The sequence below is a fragment of the Arachis duranensis genome, chromosome 4 (assembly GCF_000817695.3).
Source record: "Arachis duranensis cultivar V14167 chromosome 4, aradu.V14167.gnm2.J7QH, whole genome shotgun sequence".
Taxonomy (NCBI): domain Eukaryota; kingdom Viridiplantae; phylum Streptophyta; class Magnoliopsida; order Fabales; family Fabaceae; genus Arachis; species Arachis duranensis.
Genome location: NC_029775.3, coordinates 110,322,302 through 110,344,391, shown reverse-complemented (window position 1 = coordinate 110,344,391; position 22,090 = coordinate 110,322,302). Strand labels below are relative to the sequence as shown.

Here is a 22,090-nt window from a genome sequence, read left to right as displayed (position 1 = left end):
TACTCCTAACAAAGAATTGATGGCAATACTTAACAAACCAAGTCAACCAAAAAATGAATTGAGCTGTGAAATGCTAAGGAAGGGTAAAAAGGGAGCATAACAATATATTATATACAAATGGGTCTGTTCATATTTTACAAAATCAGAAAAAAAAATGTTACACAATTTGGATGGAAAAGTGAAGAGAATAATGCACTCCTCAAAATTATATGCACACGTCTGGCCACACAAACTACGGCATATTCATGGGATTAGCACCAGCAAAATGACTTGTGATGAAAACCATGGTTTACCAGAATATAAACAATGTTTGCTTGTCACCACAATCAAGTATAATAAAGGAATGCATGGGCCATTTATGTTTGAGATATAATCCATCGGAGCTTTCAAGCAGATCAAGGTGAAGAAACCCACTCGGGCATATAACTTTGTCAGCAAGAAAACATGTATACCAAGCAAAGATGAAATCTACATTCACTCTCATATATCTTCAATCATTGCAAAAGTCTTCTCTTCCAATAAATCTTGAATGAGTCTGCAATGGACAGATAGCAGGAGGTAATCATATATTTTGTTCATGAGAATGCACATTGTGAGGAAACAAGTAAAAGAGAATATGTAACATTGAAAGAGGAGAATGCACAGGTCAAGAAAGTGAACCCTTTTTTATAAAGTGGCAAAAGATTTATGAACCGCAAAAATATGTGGTACTCTTCAAATGAGAAATTAAATAAGAGGAAAAATAATTAAAAAAAGGATAAAATAGCCTTGGACGTTTGAGCATATTATCACACAACACAATAAAAAGATAAGACATTCTTTAGGTTCCGTTTTTCTTTTTCTTTTCTCTTTTTTTTTTCATTTTTCATTCTTTTAAAAAAATTGTATCTATTTTGCAGAAAAGTAGAGTAGAAAAAATTACCATAATCATGGACAAAATCCACAAATGCATTTTTATTTTAGCTGCTTATCTTCAACAGATAAATAATGGTGTGGTGCCCCATATGTGACTCTGTTTCTACTATTCTAATATAGTTGTAGATCCAGTTTCATTATTCTTCTGTATTTGCAATTGATGATAGTTTCTCTTCAATGTCTTCAAGTAAATCTTGATATTCAACAAATGTAGGGTGTAACTATAGTGCACACGTAATAGGCAGAAACCATATTTATATGCTATATTAATTATTATTTAGTTACATTCTGGCATGCTATAATTTCCCACAGTAATCTAAATTAGATATACCTGCAGGCTGCAGCATGGTGCTGTATGCTGAACATCATGATGGAATAAGTCAAAAAGCACCTGTAAAGTCTCATTAGGAGAATGCACTTGCCAACAAAGTGAACCTTTGCTAGAATGGAATTAAAAAGACGCCAAATACATGTCTAAATGACTCCCTTTACAAAAGGAAAAGTGCAATGACAGTGAAGACATGCAATAATTACTGGCATATTGCTGTGTTTGCTTAAAAATGTCCTCTCCGATTTGCATGTTTAATTCCAAACATGTTATAAAAATCATCTAACAATAATGTAGAACCAAAGATAAGAGGGCACTAATTGCTGAGACATTGGAACTATTCACATGTTAGGAATCTAATAGTAATGCCATTTGACTAGCCTTGTACCAGTCCGACATAGTTAACATAATTATATCATGTCAGTGTTATCGCTGTTGTCACCTCATATTATATATATAACGAAATGATTAAGAATTCTATTTTTCATCATCTATTACATTTTTACCATTTATTTTGACACCGTTGCTGCTGAGATCATGTCAACGAATCCAACCATACCTCAGAACTTCTTAACAGAGTAAGCAGGACAAGTATCCATTCTTTAAGCTTGAACAGAGCACATGTGAGCAAGGAGAAAGTAAGTATCCAACTGCCTCTGTAATTTGAAGCTGATAACACAAAATAATGTCATCAGTGAGAAACTAAGCAAAGAAAATATTAGAATATATCTACCCAAGCTTCAGCACTTAACTATTGAAGTTATTGCACTAGGATATAAATTGGCTTCAGCACTTCAGTTAATTATCTGCATTAACCCTTCATAGAACTTCATCATACATATTATACATTTATATCTCATTTTCCTGAAAATGTCACATGATTTATTAGAAAAGAAGTTACATCAAAGGAGGAAAAAATGCAATGATTCCTCCAATGCCATGAAACTTTATAAAGGTAATTGATCACATTTATCAGCTTGAAGTGACAGAATTTCCTAGTGAATCCATGTCTTTTCTGTCAATATATCTTATCTTTGATAAAAATATATTGTCCAAACCTCTACTTTATAAGATACCTATATCCTATTCAATTTATGATTATGACATCAACATCAACATATCTTTTAGTAATTTCACAAAGTGGAATTTTTTTTAATATATTTTTCATACCATAATTATAAAAGGAAAAATCCTACACCAATATTAAGGCCACAATTCATTTTCAACTACCATAAGATTAGAAGTTTTCAAATTAAAGGATAAAAAAAAATCAGAACTAGACAGGCACCTGGACTGACAAATCCTCTGATAACAATTCAAGATGAACTTGATTGAAAGCTGGACCAATGTGTATTCTTTTGTCTGAAAGCTGGACCTTGACATAGTTGGAAAGGAAAGATGTCTCAAATTGAAAAAATATAGCTGTTTAAAGAAAAGAAATAGCATATTAAAAGCTTATCAAGTAAGAACTCTTAAAAGAATGTGTGATTAAAAATTAGTTGATCATCAAACATTAGTAATCAAAGTTCTAATGGGGTACATCAAAGACATAACCCACAGAATTAGACAACTGGAAACTTACAAGAATGGCAACTAAGTTGACATTTGCTATGGCTTGTAGATTTTCTACTTCACTCTCTGTAAGGAATCTGAATTTGTCTCGTTATGCTTGCCAAATCTCACTCTATGCTGCAGCCAAAACAAAAAAAAAATATTCAGAACATTGTCAATCTGATATAGAGACGCCTACTACTAACAGGGTTGGGCTGTGGTAAGTAGAAGTTAAGTGTCAGTTTTAGGAGTTGTTAGCATGGTCCAGCTGGCTGATAGGTTGTTAGACTCTATTACTCACTGCCTATAAATAGCTAGGTTATAGTTAGTTTAGAGATAGTGCATTTTCTGTTGTGAATTCTGTTAGAAACTCGAGAGAATCCCTCTCCCTGAGTTGGTAGTTCCAACTGTGTAGAATCCTCTAGGGAGTGCTAATTGGCAATCCCTAGTTCATCAATAATATCCTTAATTCTGCTAGATCTCAGTTCATATCACAATCTCAAGTGCCATCTTCCTAAAAACCCTCCAACCCAATAAACAAAATCACTGTAACTTCGTTGCAACAATTTACACATGAAACCAAGATTAAATGTTGCTTTTCCCAAGATATTAAAAAAAATAGAAAAGCCATCACACGTGAACTCAAATACAACCTCCAAATGCTCAATTCATATTCCTCCCCATCCCCTTTTTCTCATATCCACAATTTGAAACATGCAATTTATCCCAGAAGCACATTCCCAGTAATTGCATAACACAGACTCTCCTCTATCAGAACCCAACATATTATTTTTCACAAAAGTTGAAAGAAAAAGAATTAACAAACTAAAATACAAACATGAAATACCCATATTTATATAAACTGAATTGATCATCGGCCTGAATAATTTCAACTTAACTGAAGCCAAGCGAGATAGATCCATAATAAATAGAATCAATTACCTGATTTTTGAAGACTAACTGAAGCGACATGAAAATTGAAAAGTGACATAAAGGAGAGCTTCGGTAGATATAATTCTCCATCAAAAACAAATGCCGGATTTTCATAAGCACAGGACCCTGTCTGCATTTGTGACACCCCCTAAAGACAACTAGTATTAGCCCCAAATATATATACGCCCTTCATGTGTTCTGTTTGTCCCCAAGATTTAAATTTCCTTCTGGGGTTCACATGGCAGTTAAGCTTCAAATCTGGGGAACCATTTAGCTGAAGAGATCTAAATTTTGCAATAAACAACAACAACAAAGCCTTGTCCCACTAAGTGGGGTTGGCTACATGAATCAAATGACGCCATTGTGCTCTGTCATGTATCATGAGATCTAAATTTTGCAATGATACATGTTATATATTGAGAAACCTGTGTCATGAGCTATTAGAGCCAAGTGCTGTGGGAATGCAAAGGGAAGAGAGGTAAGAGTTCAGGTGGGTCAGAGCTTTTGCGAGACGCCAAATGGTGCATAACGCCCTCCGTTGCGGATTTTCCTTTCTTGAAATCTTGAATGTTTTGCTTGCACACCCAACGTGCTCCAGATCTCTGTACTCGGATGTTATAATCACTGGGAAATAGCATTTGGAAGTGATTGTGTTGGCATAACAGGTTACTAAAATAGTAACTGTTCACGCAGACAATGCACAAATTATATGAACTAGACCACACGTTCAATAAACTCGTGTTGATGAATTCTTTACCGTTGCAGATCACTGATGGCTGTTTGCTTAAGAACGCTTTACCTTGTAATAGGAAACAGAGAGAAAGTGCGATGGATTCAGGTGCAGGGCAATTAAGCGGGAATGAGACTGAAACACCGTTGTCTTGTTCCTGATGCTCAAACCATGCTGGAATTTCCTTCCCATGGATCAACATTTGCAAGACGTCTTCACGATCTTGGCTCGATGATTCTGCAAAGCCATAACACGCCTTTGATACAACATCATTCACATTGGATGCAACCAGTGAATCACAACCCCGTGCGCGTAATTCTCTTAGACTTGATGGAAGCTCTGGCAAAACCTTCAGGTAACAGCAATAATCTAGATTCAGACGTGTAAGTCTGGGAAGTTTATAGATACTTATTGGAACTTTTAAAAAAGAGTTGTCCGATAAATCCAAATCCGTCAACGATTCTAAGTGGCCAAGATCGTAGTAAAGGGTCGGGTTTTCTCTAGATGTTTCAAAACATCCTTCTAATTTCAGGCTACTCAAAGAGGTGAGGCGAGAGAGAGAACCCAAGAGTCCAACAATATTTGGGTTGTCAGAATCATCCCAAGCAGTGAGGGACTCTAACCCATGAGTGCGGTAAGGAACACAACTAAGCTCCACGAATCTACTTATCATCAACTCTTTTAGGCCAAAGAAACATCCAAGTGAGAAGGGAAGACTAGTAAGCTTGTCGCATCCAGTTAAGTCCAACTCAGACACGCCGGCCAAATTTCCAAGCGTCAGGGGTAGCTCTTCTATACCTGTATCTGTCAGAATAAGAATCGATAACTGTTTCATGCATTCCCCAAATTCTGGCAGTCTTCTCAAACTACTGCAGCCATTAAGATCTAGTGTCTCGAGTGAACTCATCTCCAATTTATCTCCAAGTGTTTCAAGACTCTTACATTGCCCTAAATCCAATTCAACAAGGCTCTTGTGGTGTGCGAGAGCCGGTTGAATATAATTCATCTCATAACAATGCTCAAGATGAAGTGTTTTAAGATTGGAAGCCCCAGAAAGATCTGGTGTTTGCTTCAGCTTGTGGCAGCTGGACAAATTCAAGTGCTGTAACTTTTTTAGAACCTGGAAAACATTAAAGAAATATCACATGGTTACTATTTTTGCTGGAAATGTTAACGTAATAAAATTTGATAGAGCTATCAATGAAAGGTTTACCTTCTTTCCATCCCACAACTGGACAATTTTGCTACCGAGCAGATCAATTTCAACAAGTTCATAGCATTGATCCATAAAGGATAAAGTTTCCATTGGACAACCTCTCCAATGCAAAACCTTTAATGTACAAGGAATATCGCAGAGAATGGGAGCTACCAGGCCACCTAAAATGAGAAGCTTTAGCTTGCACATATTTGAGAAAGATAAATCTCTCCTATACCCTTCAGTCTTCATGTACACCTTATGTAGAACGATGCTATGAGTTGCTTCAGTTTCCTACACATACACATAAATTAATAAATAAACAATAAGAAAACCAATGAAAAAACTATACTGATTGAGAAAACCATAAAAACAAAAAATAGTTTAATTACCTATAGATAGAATATTAAATACATGGTGAAAAGTCACATAGACTGCATTTGTTTACAGAAAAGACAGGACACTGAGAGGGACACATAAACACAGAATCGTGTTTGGCAGATGAGACATAGACAGAGACAATGTGTCTAGAGACACTAAATTAGTGTATTTTGTGTCCATTCTGGCAGAAAGGACACGGAGACACTAATAACAACTTATTTTTCATTTTTTTTCGTTATTCTTATTTATTTTTTATTATTATATTTTTCATCTTAAATTTTTTAAATGAAAAAAAATGAGAATAAATTGAATTTCAATAATTTGTTCTAGTTTATCACCAAACAAAATACAAGAATACAAAATTTTCTTCAGTGTCTTGTCCTGTCCTGTTCTTAGTGTCTATAGTCGTCTTATGTGAAGTTGATATTTGAGAATCGTTAGATGATTGAACAAGTTTGACTAAATTATCGTCTAAACTTTTCAACTACCAACTTCACAAATTCTTATTTTAATTCTATGCATCCTGTAGTTGAGAAAAAAATGACACTTACCTTCTTTTGAGTAAGTACAAAATCAACATCCTCGTAACACCACAATCTGCTACGCTTACTAGCATCATCTGGAGATTCTTGAATTACAATAAGTTTGCCCATTTCTTCAAGCAGATCATGCATTCCCAGTATACCATAGTCACTTATAGTGACCAATGATCTATTAATCAAAATATCAATACCAATTTCAGCATGATAACCACATCCTTCTAATATCTGTGTTGCATAATCTTTTTCACATCCTTTGAAAAAACATGCAATATCTAGAAAAATATTCTTTTCCATAGAATCTAAACCATCATAGCTTATTTTCAATACATCAATAATTTCAGAATGTGAAAACCTCATTATTTTTTCAATAGCATTATGCCAAACTGCAATAGATCTACCAATTAAGATAAGAACCCAACACTTTAAGTGCCAATGGAAGACCACCACTGTACTTAATCACTTTTTTAGACAAATCCAAAAACCCTTCTGTAGGTTCTGGTTTTTTAAAAGCTTTCAGACAAAAGAGGTTAAAGGCTGCACTTTCCACTAACCCTTCAACCTTATAAGTTTCATGCACCTCTTGCTCCTTTAGCACCTCTACGTTTCTAGTTGTAATTATTATTCTGCTTCCAGGACCAAACCAATCTTTCTCCCCAGCCAAATCCTCTAATTGTTTTTCATGATTTACATCATCAAGAACAAGAAGTACCTTTTTGAGATGTAAAGAGTTTTGAATCATTGTCCTTCCATGATACTTGTTATGAACAGCATTTGAACTCATATTAATTTGATCAAGAAGTTGCAATTGTATGTGAGTAATATCTTTTTTCTCGCATTGCTCCCTTACATCAGCAAGAAAGCAAGCAACTTCAAATCTACTTCGAATGGTTTCAAAGACTACTCCTGCAATAGTTGTCTTACCTATGCCGCCCATTCCCCATATGCCTATATAGCGAACATCATTCAATCCAAGGCCTATTTGACTAATCACTTGTTCCACTCTTGGTTCAATCCCCACAAGATTCTTCATTGAAGATGGCAGCTTTGGAATCAATATTTCAAATATATGTTGAGCAATGTTTTCCACAAGTACTGCCTCGTCCCTATTCAGGGAAAGATAATTTCTTTGTAAGTCTAGCAAGACATAGGAAAATAAAGCAACGACTTTTATTTTTAAAAAAATGAAAATTTGTAATAAGAGAAAGAAAAACAATACAAAACAAGACAACAAAAGTTTACAAAATCAATTTTCTTTTACGAAATTTATTTGCAATAAGCTATATGTATTTAATTTTTATAAATTTAATTTAATTCATGATTAACTGAATCATTATTAATTACGTGGTATACTAACCAACCGTATACTAAGACTGTTAAATACTTAAATAGGAAAAGAATTTCAAGTTATATAAGTCATCATAAAAAATAATAACTCTTAGTATCTATTTATGTCCAGTTAAAAAAATAAAAAGAAAAAACATAACGCAATATTCAACAAAGTAAAATCATTCATTCTCAATACAAGAGTAAAATCTAACCCCGTCATGTACATTTTCACAAAAGATTACATGACCCCTTACCAAAAACACAGGGACACTTTAGCTCCCAAATTCTTATTTGAGAGTTGAGACAATACGATCCCTATTTTAAAAGATCCGCCAAATAGTAATGAACTTGATTTTGTGGGGTTTAATTTGTAATATGTGGGATTTTAAATAGAGTAAATTTTTATAATTGTCCTGCTATTTATGGAATTATCTAATTTGGCCTTCGAAGTTCCAATTTTACTATATTGATTCTCCAAATTGAGCTCCCAACACCATAGTAATTTATGTGCATCTTTTTTATTATGACTCAGCTGATTCAGTGCTAATGTGGCTATCATGTGCCATGCTGAAGTGTACAATAACTAACTTAGGTGACAAAATTACAACTTAGACCCAATTTAGTTCTTTCGTCTCTATTTAACCCCAACATTTTTTGTCCCTCCCAAAGAGAAAATACCCTAAGCGACTCTGACCATTATCTTGAAAGACAACGAGACTCTCAACAAAAAGAAATCATTTTCGCCCCTTAATCATTACTTCTATGAGTAGTTCTTTGTATTAATAGAATAAGCCTACATGACTTGTTATATTCTTGATTAATCCATTAAGAGCCAACTAGAATTGACAATTTTTTTTGTTGGGAGTCTCGTTGTCTTTAAAAGATAATTGTTAAGACCGTTTAGTTTTTTCTATATTTTGTTGTTACCTTTTTCAAATACATTAGCTAAATTTATGGTATAAAACTAAGAAATATTTAAATTGTTTCTACTTATAAAAATTAAATAAAGAATATATTAGGAATTAACGTGTCATATAAGTATGTTTTGAAAAGAGATTATTGATAGAAGGATTTTTTTGGTCGCTCGAAGTCCTTCCAAAAAATTATCAGATGTCAAAATAGGTATTCACCCTTCATTCGAGTTTGTTTCTTTGCTTTCGATCGATCTATCTTACTTTTGGGTACACTTCTTTATGTTTCAATAATCTTTTTATTCATATCAGTATCATTTAGCAGATAAATTGAAGTAATAACAAGTGTAATTAATGATATGTTAGCTTACTGATTTTTGGAGGTCCAACCAGAATAAGCAGCAACTTGTTTTAACGCATCTCTCCATCTTTGAACCTTCTCAGTGCCATGTCTCTGTTCGTGTTTCTTGAAAGCTTCCTGAAAGGTTCCTATTTGGTGCCTCACATCACAAGGCTTCACACCGTAGAACACTATCTCGATCTGTAGCCCCACTTTGTTGTTGCACTCCATGATCTTTTGGAGCTCATCCAAGCACCAACTGGAGGAAGCGTAGTCTGGTGAGAAAACAATGACTGCAAACATAGACTCTTCAATTGCTTTCAGGAGTTCATCTGAAATAATATCGCCTTTGCGAAGGTTATTGTCATCTTTGTAGGTTGTGATTCCCTTCCTTCTGAGAGCGGCATAGAGATGGCTAGTAAAGCCTGTGCGAGTGTCTTCTCCCCTAAAACTCAAGAACACGTGATAGGTGCATGATCTTGGTGGTGGCGGTGGGATTGAAGCTGAACAAGAGGTGGATGCCATGTTCGAAGTTTGAAGAAGTGGATCGTGGTGTGTGTATGTGCTGCACAAGAGTTGTGGTTAACACAAAAGTCAAAACAGTTCACTCAAGAAACACTTCTGAAAAGAGGAACGAAACTAAGCGGAAGCTGCTGGGTAGTGAAGGGTTTAGTAAACATGATTAAAAATATAAATTAAAAAATAATGAGTGAACTAGTAAAGTGACCAATAAACAGTAAACAAAGAAATTTCTGAAGATTTATATGAATAAATTATTTTAAAAAAATATTAATAAAGTTACTTACAATAATAAATATAAATAAATTAAATTATTAATCTAAAGATTAATTTGAAAATAGTGTATGACTGTATATTGTATATCCATATCTACTACTTTAAAAAAATTTATTGATATTTTTTAAAAAAATCTAATCTATCAAAAAAAATAAATTTTTAAAAATTTATTTATTATTTTATCCAAAAATATTTATAAAATCCCAACAAAATTTAAATTTGTGTCTCTCACCTATCTAAAGGAATTGTTCTCAATCTCAAGCCTCAACCAATGAGAATAGTAAGTGCTTGATTCCCATTGCGAGTTCTCTTTTTTAGTTTTTTAAGCTCCCAATGCAAGTGCTCCTTTTATACCAGGCATAACTGCATTAATTCATGACAATTTATCTTTATATATCCTTTGCGTAGGAGTTATTTATGTTATAAAATATAAAGAGAGTAAAAGAAATATTGTAATATAAAAAAGAGAGAGAGTTATTTATTGATGCCGTGTATATTCTATTTGCTCCGTACATGTTTTTATAGATAAACAAATTTTGCATTTTTAAATCTCATTAATTTCCTTTAACATAAAGACTTATTCTTCTCAACATAGAAAATTGAATTGCTCATTAATGGACATCCATTCTTATCCATAGTATCCTCGTCACAACACTCCCCTTTGGATGTCCATTTAGGATTATGTCTCGTTAAAACCTTACTAAAGAAAAACCAGTGGAAAAAAAACCTTAGTGAAAGAAAAAGAGTACAAAATCCATTGTAATGGGACTACCTCATTAAAAACCTTGTAAAAAAAATCCAATGAAAAAAATCTGACAAAAAAAAAAGAGTACAGTTGATTGTGTACTAAAAATATAAACATTTTTTGTACATAATTAATTTTTATAATGACCTACAAACATGGTCAAAAAAGAGTTAAGTTCCTCCTAAAAGTATTGGGCTAAAAGGATGGAACCCAAAAGAACACCTTGAGGAGTTGAATTTCTCTTCAGTGGAAACTATATTGGTGGAAGTGGATTGGTTGGATTTGGAGTGTAAATGTGTCATCTAGTTAAAAGAAAACCAAACTAGATGTCCCTTCACTAATGTCACGTGTCAGGAGCTTTAGTTTAACGTGCAGGATTCAATTTCTTACCTTTCCAGTGGAACACCTAAAGATATTTTGGAAAAAGCAGTAAACCAAATGTCAGACTAAAACCATTGGACAATAGATCTCCTCTTCATCATGGTTTTACACTATAAAAAGGACCTCAAGCCACCTTTGTAAAGCACGCTCACTTTTCACCTTCACCCTTTACCATTACCATTACGATCATCTTCTTCTTCACTTTCACTACTTTTCACTTTCACCTTCACCTTCTTCTAGATCTTTCTAACTTTTGAAGCTAATAAGCTAAAAAACCTATCTTTTCCTCTCCCCAAATTTCCTCTCATTTTGTTCTTCATTATATTCATCGCCTTCACGAGTAAAAAACTGGCATTCAGGTGTTCTCCCAAAACACTTGACAACCATTAACCAACCCATGTCCACTTTAAACAAAACTCATTTATCCTCTTGTGACATTAGTGGAGGTCTCAACACTTGTTCTCCACCTCTATTTCTCATCATTAGTTTTTGTATTGCTTATCTGCCATTAATAAAAGTATTTTTTCTCACAAATTTACTTACCCCGAATCTCTCATCTTAACCATTATTTTCTGCTTAATATATTTTTTACGAAACCCACCCGAATCAATAGTCTCCCCCTCTTGCCGACATCATTTAATGTCTCGAAATCAGCGCATCCCAATCTCATGTACCAATCTTTCAAAGAATGGTTTTGGGAGTGACTTTGTGAATAAATCTGCCAGATTGTCAGTTGAATGGATCTGTTGGACATCAATTGTCCCTTGATTTTGAAGATCATGAGTGAAGAAAAATTTGGGAGAAATATGCTTTGTTCTATCACCTTTGATGTATCCACCCTTAAGTTGAGCAATGCATGCTGTATTATCTTCAAACAGGATAATTGGAGCTATCTTATGATCAATCAGTCTACATGATGACCGAATATATTGAATCAGACTCCTCAGCCAAAAACACCCGCGACTAGCTTCATGAATCGCCAAAATTTCAGCATGATTAGAGGAGGTTGCTGCTATCGTCTGTTTCGTGGACCTCCATGATATAGTTGTACCATCATATGTGAACAGGTGTCCTGTTTGAGATCTCCCTTTATGTGAATCAGACAAGTATCCGGTATCTGCATAGCCAACTAGTTGTGACTTGGATCCATAAGGATAAAACAATCCTATATCAACCGTTCCATTATCGAAAAATTTGTTTGATTCCACTCCAATGTCTTCTGGTTGGAAAGGAACTATATCTTGCTGGTAAATTCACCGCGAATGATATGTTAGGTCGCGTATTATTAGCAAGATACATTAGCGCTCCAATGGCACTAAGATATGGTACTTCAGGACCAAGGATATCTTCATTCTCTTCTTTAGGATGGAGTTGATCCTTTTCCACATCTAAAGATCTTACAATCATTGGGGTACTTAATGGATGTGACTTATCCATATAAAATCTTTTCAAGATCTTCTCTGTGTATGTCGTTTGATGAATAAAGATCCCATTTTTTGTATGCTCGATCTGCAGACTGAGACAAAATTTAGTCTTTCCAAGATCTTTCATCTCAAACTCTTCTTTTAGAGTTTTTATAATTGTTGGAATCTCTTCAGGAGTCCCAATGATATTTAAATCTTCAACGTACACAGCAATTATAAGGAATCCAGATGCAGATTTCTTTATGAAAACACATGGACAGATATCATCATTCTTGAATCCATTTTTGGCCAGATACTCAGTAAGACGATTACACCACATTCGTCCATAATGCTTTAAACCATATAAAGATCTTTGCAATTTAACTGAGTATAACCCTTGCAAATATTCACTGGATGGTTTAGATATATTTAGTCCTTCAGGGACTTTCATATAGATATCCCGATCTAATGAGCCGTACAAATAGGCTATTACCACATCCATTAAATGCATATGCAGTTTATGATATGCAGGTAAACTGACCAAATAACGCAATGTTATCGCATCCACTACAGGGGAATACGTTTCTTCATAATCTATACCAGGCCTTTGTGAAAAACCTTGTGCCACAAGTCGGGCTTTGTAGCGCACAACTTCATTTTTCTCATTTCGTTTTCTTACAAATACCCATTGGTATCCAACAGGTTTTACATCTTTAGGTGTACAGACTACAGGTCCAAAGACTTCACGTTTTGCAAGTGAGTCTAATTCAGCCTTCATGGCTTCTTTCTATTTTGGCCAATCATTCCTTTGTTGACATTCTTCGACTGATCTTGGCTCAAGATCCTTATTTTCATGCATGATATTTAATGTCACATTATATGCAAATATTTCATTGACAATTGTCTTATTTCGGTCCCATTTCTCTCCTGTAAAGACATAATTTATCGAGATCTCGTCATTTTCACAATTTTCAGGTACCTGAACGTCTTCTGGCGTTATATCAGAATTTTGGACAACTACAGGTGTCTCTACTATGTCTTTTTTCAACAAGAATAATATTTACCTCTTTTCTCTTTCGAGGATTTTTGTCTTTGGAACCGACAGGCCTGCCACGCTTTTGGCGTGTATTTGTTTCGGTGGCAATTTGTCCAACTGGGACATTAATTCGAATTGGGGCTTTTTCCGCCCTGCCACACTTCTAGCGTGAATTTGCTTCAGTGGCTACTTGTCCTACTAGGACATCAATTCGAATTGGGGTATTTTTCGTTGGTATATAAGATTTGGTTATCCTCTTTGTATCGGAAAATGCATCAGGCAATTCATTTGCTATTCTTTGCAAATGTATAATCTTTTGAACTTCTAGTTCACATTGCCCTGATCGAGGATCTAAATGCATCAACGATGATGCATTCCAATTAAGTTCCTTTTCAGGAAGCTTATTCTCTCCCCCTAATGCTGGAAATTTTGATTCATCAAAATGACAATCCACAAACCGGGCTTTAAATACATCTCCCGTTTGTATCTCAAGATATCTTACTATAGAGGGAGAATCATATCCAACATATATCCCCAATTTTCTTTGGGGTCCCATTTTGGTGCGATTAGGTGGTGCAATGGGAACATATATCGCACACCCGAATATTCTTAAATGAGAAATATTTGGCTGCTGGCCAAAAGCTAATTGCATAGGAGAGAATTGATGGTAACTCGTTGGCCTCAAACGAATAAGTTATGCTGCATGTAAAATAGCATGCCCCTAAACCGAGGTTGGGAGATTTGTTCTCATAAGCAAGGGTCTAGCAATTAATTGGAAGCGCTTAATAAGAGATTCTACTAACCCATTTTTTGTGTGAACATAAGCTACTGGATGTTCAACACTTATTCCATTAGCCATACAATAAGCATCAAAATCTTGGGAAGTAAATTCACCAGCATTATCAAGACGAATTGCTTTGATTGGATTTTTTGGAAATTGTGCTTTTAATCGAATAATTTGAGCCAGTAATCTCGCAAACGCCAGGTTGCGAGAAGATAATAAGCACACATGTGACCATCTCGAAGATGCGTCTATCAAGACCATAAAATATCTAAAAGATCCACATAGTGGATGAATAGGTCCACATATATCACCTTGAATCCTTTCTAGGAATTCAGGGGACTCAAATCCAATCTTTACTGGTGATGACCTTAAAATTAACTTCCCTTGAGAACATGCAGCACAACAAAATTCACTAGATTTAAGAATCTTCTGCTTCTTTAGTGAATGTCCATGAGAGTTTTCAATAATCCTCCTCATCATGGTTGTTCCGGATAACCTAATCTATCATGCCAAGTTATGAATTCATTTGGGCTAGTAAACTTCTGGTTTACAATGGCATGTGATTCAATTACACTAATCTTGGTATAATACAATCCAGATGAAAGTGAGGGTAACTTTTTTAATATAACTTTTTTATTTAAATCATGAGTTATGATACATAAATATTCATGATTTCCCTCATTCATTGTTTCAATATGATATCCATTTCGGCGAATATCTTTGAAACTCAACAAGTTCCTTAGAGACTTGCTAGATAATAGTGCATTATTTATTACAAATGTTGTTCCTCCAGGAAACAAAATTATAGCTCTTCCGGAGCCTTCTATCACATTGTCTGAGCCAATAATAGTATTAACATACTCTTCTTTTGGCACAAGATGGGTAAATATATATCACTTTTAAGAATAGTGTGCAAACTTGCACTATCCGCAAGGCAAATATCTTCAGAATATGTCCTTGCCATTTTTCTTCAAAAACAAATGATAATAATAATAAAATGAGTAGAAGTACATGCACAGTAAAATTATTCACATGAATACTTAACAAACACATACATATATCAAACTATTCCATCATTGATCAAATACCCAATATTTCCTTCAGAATCCTTGAAGAAATTAGATACATATTAATGAGTGGTGGAATTTTCATCATTTGAAATAAAAATTATTTCCTTTCCTTTGTCATCCTTTTTCAAGGATGCTTGATAAAGATCAACTAGGTGCCTTGGGGTACGACAGGTACGTGACCAATGGCCCTTTCCACCACAACGGAAATATTTATCCTCAATTGATATACTTTGCCCATTGTTTCTTTCTTTATCCCACTTCTGGTGAGATCTTTTCTTGTGAACATAATTTCTTTTCCTTCAATAATTTTTCTTATTATCAAAATCTTGCCATTTACCTCTTCTGGGGTTATAATTTGCCGGATTTGCTTCAGAAAATGGGGCAGCGCCAGCTGGGCGCGTTTCATGATTTCTTAAGAGCAACTTATTGTTGCGTTCAGCAACAAAAAGGCAAGAAATTAGCTCATAATATTTTTTAAATCCTTTTTCTCGATTGCTACTGCAGGAGCACATTCGAGGCATGGAAGGTAGAGAAAGTTTTCTCTAACATATTGGGCTTGAGGAAGTATCACATGATTGTACCTTTTTTCAAGGTCTTTCCACAGATCTGCAGGATCTTTTAATGTGGAATATTCATTTTTCAATCATACGTCAAGATGAAGATGAAAGAAAATCATGGCCTTGGCTTTATCATTCTGGGATGCATTATTTTCAGCCTTAATGGTATCTCCAAGATCCATTGAATCAAGATGGATTTTAACATCTAGTATCCATGATAAATAATTGTTTCCAAATATATCAAAAGCATTATATTCAAGATGAAAGAGTTTTGACATAATAAAAATTTGTTACCTGAAGTCTTCTTAAAATTTTGTTAGAGCTTCGTGCTGATAACATGTTATATAATAACTAAATAAATAAATAAGGAAGATGTAACAAATATAAAATATAAAGAGAGTGAAAGAAATATTGCAATGCAAAAGAGAGAGAGAGAGAGAGTTATTTATTGATGCTGTGTATATTCCATTTGCCTCGTACATGTTTTTATAGGCAAACAAACTTTGCTTTTTCAAACCTCATTAATTTCCTTCAACATAAAGACTTATTCCTCTCAACATAGAAAATTGAATTGCTCATTAATGGACATCTATTCTTATTCATAGCATCCTCGTCACAACAATTTATATATATATATATATATATATATATATATTATTTTTTAATTTAATTTACCTCATGCGTTACTATTTAAACAACTTTTCAATTAATGCGTAAATATATAATAACTTTTTTTTGAAGGAGTTTTGTTTCATTTCTTAAATTTTTTAACATTTTCGATCTATGTACTTTTCTATCTCTATATTTTTTGTTCGTTCTCTACGTTATCTTTTTTTTTGTTTTTCGCGATTTCCTTCATTTTCTATGTTTTTAAAATCAAACTTTGAAATGAGTTTTAAACAGTTATCTCGTTGTTGAAGATAATTAATGATTCAAGTTCAGATTGTCAATTGAACCAGAGTAAAGTGAATTAATATTTTGAATCCAATCAAGTGGTTGATGTGTGGTTCGATTCTAGTTAATATTTTCGTTAGTAGTTTATGATTCAGTAGGTGAATAATGTAAACCCCGCTAAAATCGGTAATTAATTAGTTAATAAATTGTATTTAAATTAGAAAAGCTAAAAATGCAAAACTAATATTAAAATAGGATAGAGCTCATCAAAATGAGAATTTTAATATCAAATTCGAAAATTTGGCTCAAAATCGGACCGGAAGGACCGAACCGGTTGAATCGGGGCCCAAACCGAGCCCGTAGGTCCAACCGGACCCATAATATAAAGGAAACGGCAGCCTTCTTCTTCCTCATTAGTTGCTGCAACGCCAAAACAGAATTGGAGGAAAGGGAGAGAAGCTCCCTAACCCTAACCCTTTCATCCACCATAACTCCTCTGTTCGGGCTCCGATCGCCGCACCGTTCGCGGCCACGCGCTCAGCGCGTCGAGCTCCACCTTTCTATCTAAACAATTTCACTGGTAAGCCTCCTATTAACTTCAGAATCCCTATCCCTCTTTCTTTGGTAAACTTAGAAACCTATGGTGAATCTTGTGCAATTTCTATGTTCTAGGTTCAAGTTAGCTTCCGGAATTTGTGGGCTCAAGCTATTGAGCATATGGGTATGGAAAGAACACCCTAACCCTAGCTCAATCTTATTTTTGGTAATAGAAAACTGAATTGGAACATATATATGTGTGTATTAGGTGTAGTTTAAGAGGGTGTTTATGCATTGGACTTGAATTTGGATTACTTAGAGCTTTGTTGGTGACAAGGCTTGCTTTGGGGCTGTTTGATTGAGCTTGGAGGGGCTGTGATTTTGTGTTGAGAGGCTGACTTGGGTGAATTAAGTGATCAGCCAAGGTATGATTTAAGTTTTGCACGTTTAATATTTACGGTGTTGTGAAAACTTAGGTTAGAGGAACCATAGGATAAGTTGAATTGTTTGTTGTATTTAATGATTAGCCTTGTAATGTTGTTGGAATAGATTTGTTGGTGATTTATATATTGGAATTATGAGGTGTGGAAGTTATTAATGGTGTGCTCTTATATTTATTTATGATGGATTAGGATTGGTGTTTGTTAATAAGGATGTAGAGTTGTGTTGTGGTGGTATTGCATATGCCGTAACTAATTATGTAATGATCGGAATTGTATGAGACCAAGTTTGGGCTAAACTTGGGAATATAAGAAACTAAACTAAAAAATTTGGGACCTTTTTGTTAAATATACAATTTATGGCAAATTTTTAAAGTTAGGTTGTTAAATCTGTCCTGCAGCAAAAAAGGTCAAACAGGGCAGCAACTTGTTTGTGTTGCTGCGACTTCTACGAGTTGAGTTTTGGAGCGAAACTAATTTTTTTATAAAATTTGATTAACTTGCTTTATTTCTCTAAAACTTCAGAATTTTAAGAGTTGAGGATTGGGAGTTGTAAATTTTTTTAATATTAGTGGTCAAATCTGAAAAGAAACAGATTTCAGCAAGCTATGCATCAACTTCCAATACTTGTAACTCTTAGAATTGAATAGCAATTGGGTTGAAACTAAGACACACTTGTTTCTGGATGAGCTAGGAGTTCCCAAATCAAAATTTAGCTCAATTGGAGTTTTGTAATAAAATTTATTCAAATTGAAAGGTACTAAGCTTTTTGGTTTCAAAAACAGATTTTGACTCATTTTTACTTAACTTCCAAGTAAGTAACTTCTTCATTAAAAATGGTATTAACTCAGAACCAATCGAGAAAGAAACCTGGATGAGTAAAGTTTAACTACATTAATTTTTAAAGTCATTGGATTTAACTTGGATTTTATATTGAATTTTGAATATCACATGCTGCTGCTGTTTTTCTGGTTTTATGCACTGCAAAGTAGTCACGATTTTTCCTTTATTTCTGAGGCTAGAGAAATCAGATAATTTTGATCTTTGGTTTTTTAGAAAGCTTATTTCAAGACGAACGCCTGGATATAAAGTTTGCACAATTCCAAGTTTATTTGTTATATTAAAAACAGAAAAGAAAATAGAGTCTCGAGGATGTCTTAGTGATAGTCATGGGTTCGAGAAGTTGAAGTTTAATCTTCGTGTGATGTGATTGAGTTAATGTTAGAGTTGGGTTGATTTTAAGATTATTCAATATTAAGAAGGTTGAGAAGAGTTTGATAAATAGTTTGGTCAGGACCTGGAAAGGGTAATCAAGATGAATTATAAGGGAATGATGATGAAAAATGTGGAAGGGAGGTTGTTAATAAAAGGAGTTAACATGCCATGGCTTGATGAATGATGAAATAATGATTGTGACTATGAAATGGATTATGAATGATGATATATGAGATACGAGTTTCCCTGGGTAAAAACCGTGGCTCGCCACCACGTGTTCCAAGTTGATTCTCGATACTCTGTTAACCCTACGTCGTAAGGGTGACCGGGCATATATAAATTCCTGGGTATGGATAACCCCCATTGAGTGATTTATATGATGATTGAATGTGAACTCTATGCATAGACTCTTAGGGATGCGCGACGGGGGACAGTCTAAGGTTTTCGGACTTGTCGGGTTGGCTGGATAACCGACAGATGGGCCCCATCAGCCATAGGACAGACATGCATTATATGCATTTGTTTGTTTTGATTGCTATGCATTTCCTGGGTTTGCTTAATTGATATATATCACCTGCTATCTGTTATACTTGCTATTTGTACTATCTGTTCATTACTTGTGCGTGACCCTATTTGGTTGCTTGTTTCTGTTGCGTTGTGGATGATGGAAGAATGGAGGAAATGGAGAAATGTTTTGGTGTTAGATTAGGATTGAAATTGAGTAAGTTAGGTAGATTTAGAATACCTACCCCTATTTATAGCTTCTAATTAGTAATTAAGTTGGATAATTGTATAACGGAGTTCTAGGATTGCTTATGGCATTCTCAAGACCTTATTTATTATACGCGTGGCACTTTTACCATGCTGAGAATCTCCAGTTCTCATTTCATATTGTATTGTTGTTTTTCAGATGCAGGTCGAGAGGCTCCTCGCTAGGCGTCTGGATCTTGGAAAGCGAAGTAGTCCTTGGGTATATTTTGGTTTCTATTTGTATATATGTATATATATATGTGTAGCTTACTCTCTAAGTAACTTATGTACGCTGCTCCTCTTAGAGGTTGAGGGAGAGATAGGAGTTTTCTTTGATATTTTGGTATATTTTGGGGATACTTATGTATGTTTGTATGTATATATGTATCCTCCGGCCAGCCTTAGCTTCGCAGGCTGAGTCAGGGGCTAGTTATGCTGTTCCTTGGCTTTTCTTTATCCTTTGGTTTATTGTTTTATCATGTTCCTATTAGGTTTCTTACCACGCAAGTAATCCTTTCCTGAGCATTACACTTTTTATTTTACAATTTTGTTTTACCCGTTTTTCAAGGTTCCTAGTTAAATAACTTTTTCTTTATTATTATTATATATATATTACTATTCTTAGAGGTCGTAATACCTTACTATCTCAGTCTTATGACTTAAGCATAATACTAAGTATGGTAGGGTGTTATATTATGGTATCAGAGCAGTTCATTCCTATAGAGCCTGAGGACAGACTGAATATGCTATTGTACATTCTCTGTGTATGTGTCTATGTGCTATTAGGATATCTAACTGATATGTGTAGCATACATGTTCGTGAGCATGCATTTGGGACTCTTAAGCACTAAACCTGAGATATTGAGACTGATCACCTTAATATCAATTGTTTGGTGTGAACAGGGACCAAATGTCGACTCGCGGATCCGAGCGATGTAACTGGAAGGAAAATTCTAGGACCGAACCAATGCGAGGACCCTGAGATGGAAGCTCGGGTGCTGGTACGAGCAACACAGGTCGATATTATAGGTCCATGACTCTTACTGATTTTCTCAAGAGTGGTCCACCCCGGTTTAATGGAAACGCTAATGCGCTAGAGGCTGATTGACGAATGGATTTTTGATGGTATAGAATTTTCACAAATGAATTCTCGTTGAAAGTATAGTTTCTAAACCAACAATAATCCTTTCATACAAAAGATTGTTTGTCACAAGTAACAAACCCCTAATTTTATAAACCGAAGTATTCAAACCTCGGGTCGTTCTCCCTAGGAATTACAATAAAGTGTCTTGTTATTGGTTGTGAGTTATTTTGGGGGTTTTGATATGAAGCATGAAAGATAAATGGCAAGAAAGTAAACTAAGGCCTAAAAAGGTCTTGGCAAGGGTTGGTGGTCAAGAATCTCTATCCTAATCACTAACCACAATATGAGAATTGGCAAGGATTAATCTCATTAAATCATCCTCTAACTAGTAGTAAAGGAAAGTCAAATGAGCTATATCAATCCTAGTCCATAGGTCCTAACCCTCCACTAATCCAATTAGTGAGAACTAGAGTAAATGGCTCCCAATCATCAATCACTTGGACATTAGTGACTCAAGAGGTCCTAAGTTACCTTTCCAAGCCAAGAGTATAAAATTCTACTCTAAAATCCAACCAAGCATTTCATCAAACACTTGGAAGGCACAAAAGAAAAGCATAGTAAATTGACAACAAGAATTAATTCTAACAACAATCAAATGTAAAGAATTAGCAACAACAATTAAAGGGAACAAGATCTACATGAATTACCTCTTATTGAATTGAAAGAAAATGGAAGAAACAATAGTAGATCTACAACAAAACATAAGAACAACATAAAAGAGATTACACCAAAAGAATAGAAGAAGAGTGAATGTAACTATAAGGAATTGAGAAGATAGAAGTAGAAGAAGATGAATTAAAACCTAGATCTAAGAACTAATCCTAATCCTAATCCTAATTCTAGAGAGAAGTGAGAGCTTCTCTCTCTAGAAACTAATCCTAACTACTAAACTAAACTAATGGTAACTAACATCTAAAGTATGAAAAGTATATTGATTCCCCTTCAGTCCTTGACTTAAATAGCATCAGAAATGACTTGGATTGGGCCCACAAGGCTTCTAAAATTCGCTGGCCACGTTTTGCTTTAAGTGAACTAGGTGGCAGCAACGGCGCGTGCGCGTACTTTGCGCGTGCGCGCCACTATACGTGTAGCAACTATGGCAAATCTTATATCGTTGCGAAGCCCCGGATGTTAGCTTTCTAACCCAACTGAAACCGCATCATTTGGACCTCTGTAGCTCAAGTTAT

The 22,090-nt window shown here is 34.7% G+C and overlaps 1 protein-coding gene, 1 long non-coding RNA gene and 1 pseudogene across 2 annotated transcripts in view; 1 reads left to right on the top strand and 2 right to left on the bottom strand.

The window, feature by feature from the left end:
• Positions 1–22,090, bottom strand: part of LOC107485868 (disease resistance protein RPV1) — a 96,804-nt gene that overhangs the window by 25,548 nt on the left and 49,166 nt on the right.
• Positions 86–9,793, bottom strand: LOC127739709 (disease resistance protein RUN1-like; annotated as a pseudogene).
• Positions 17,287–22,090, top strand: part of LOC127746494 (uncharacterized) — a 31,830-nt gene continuing 27,026 nt past the window's right edge. The window contains exon 1 of the long non-coding RNA XR_008008136.1: positions 17,287–17,397. This is a non-coding gene — a long non-coding RNA (uncharacterized LOC127746494). The remainder of the gene's footprint in view (positions 17,398–22,090) is intronic.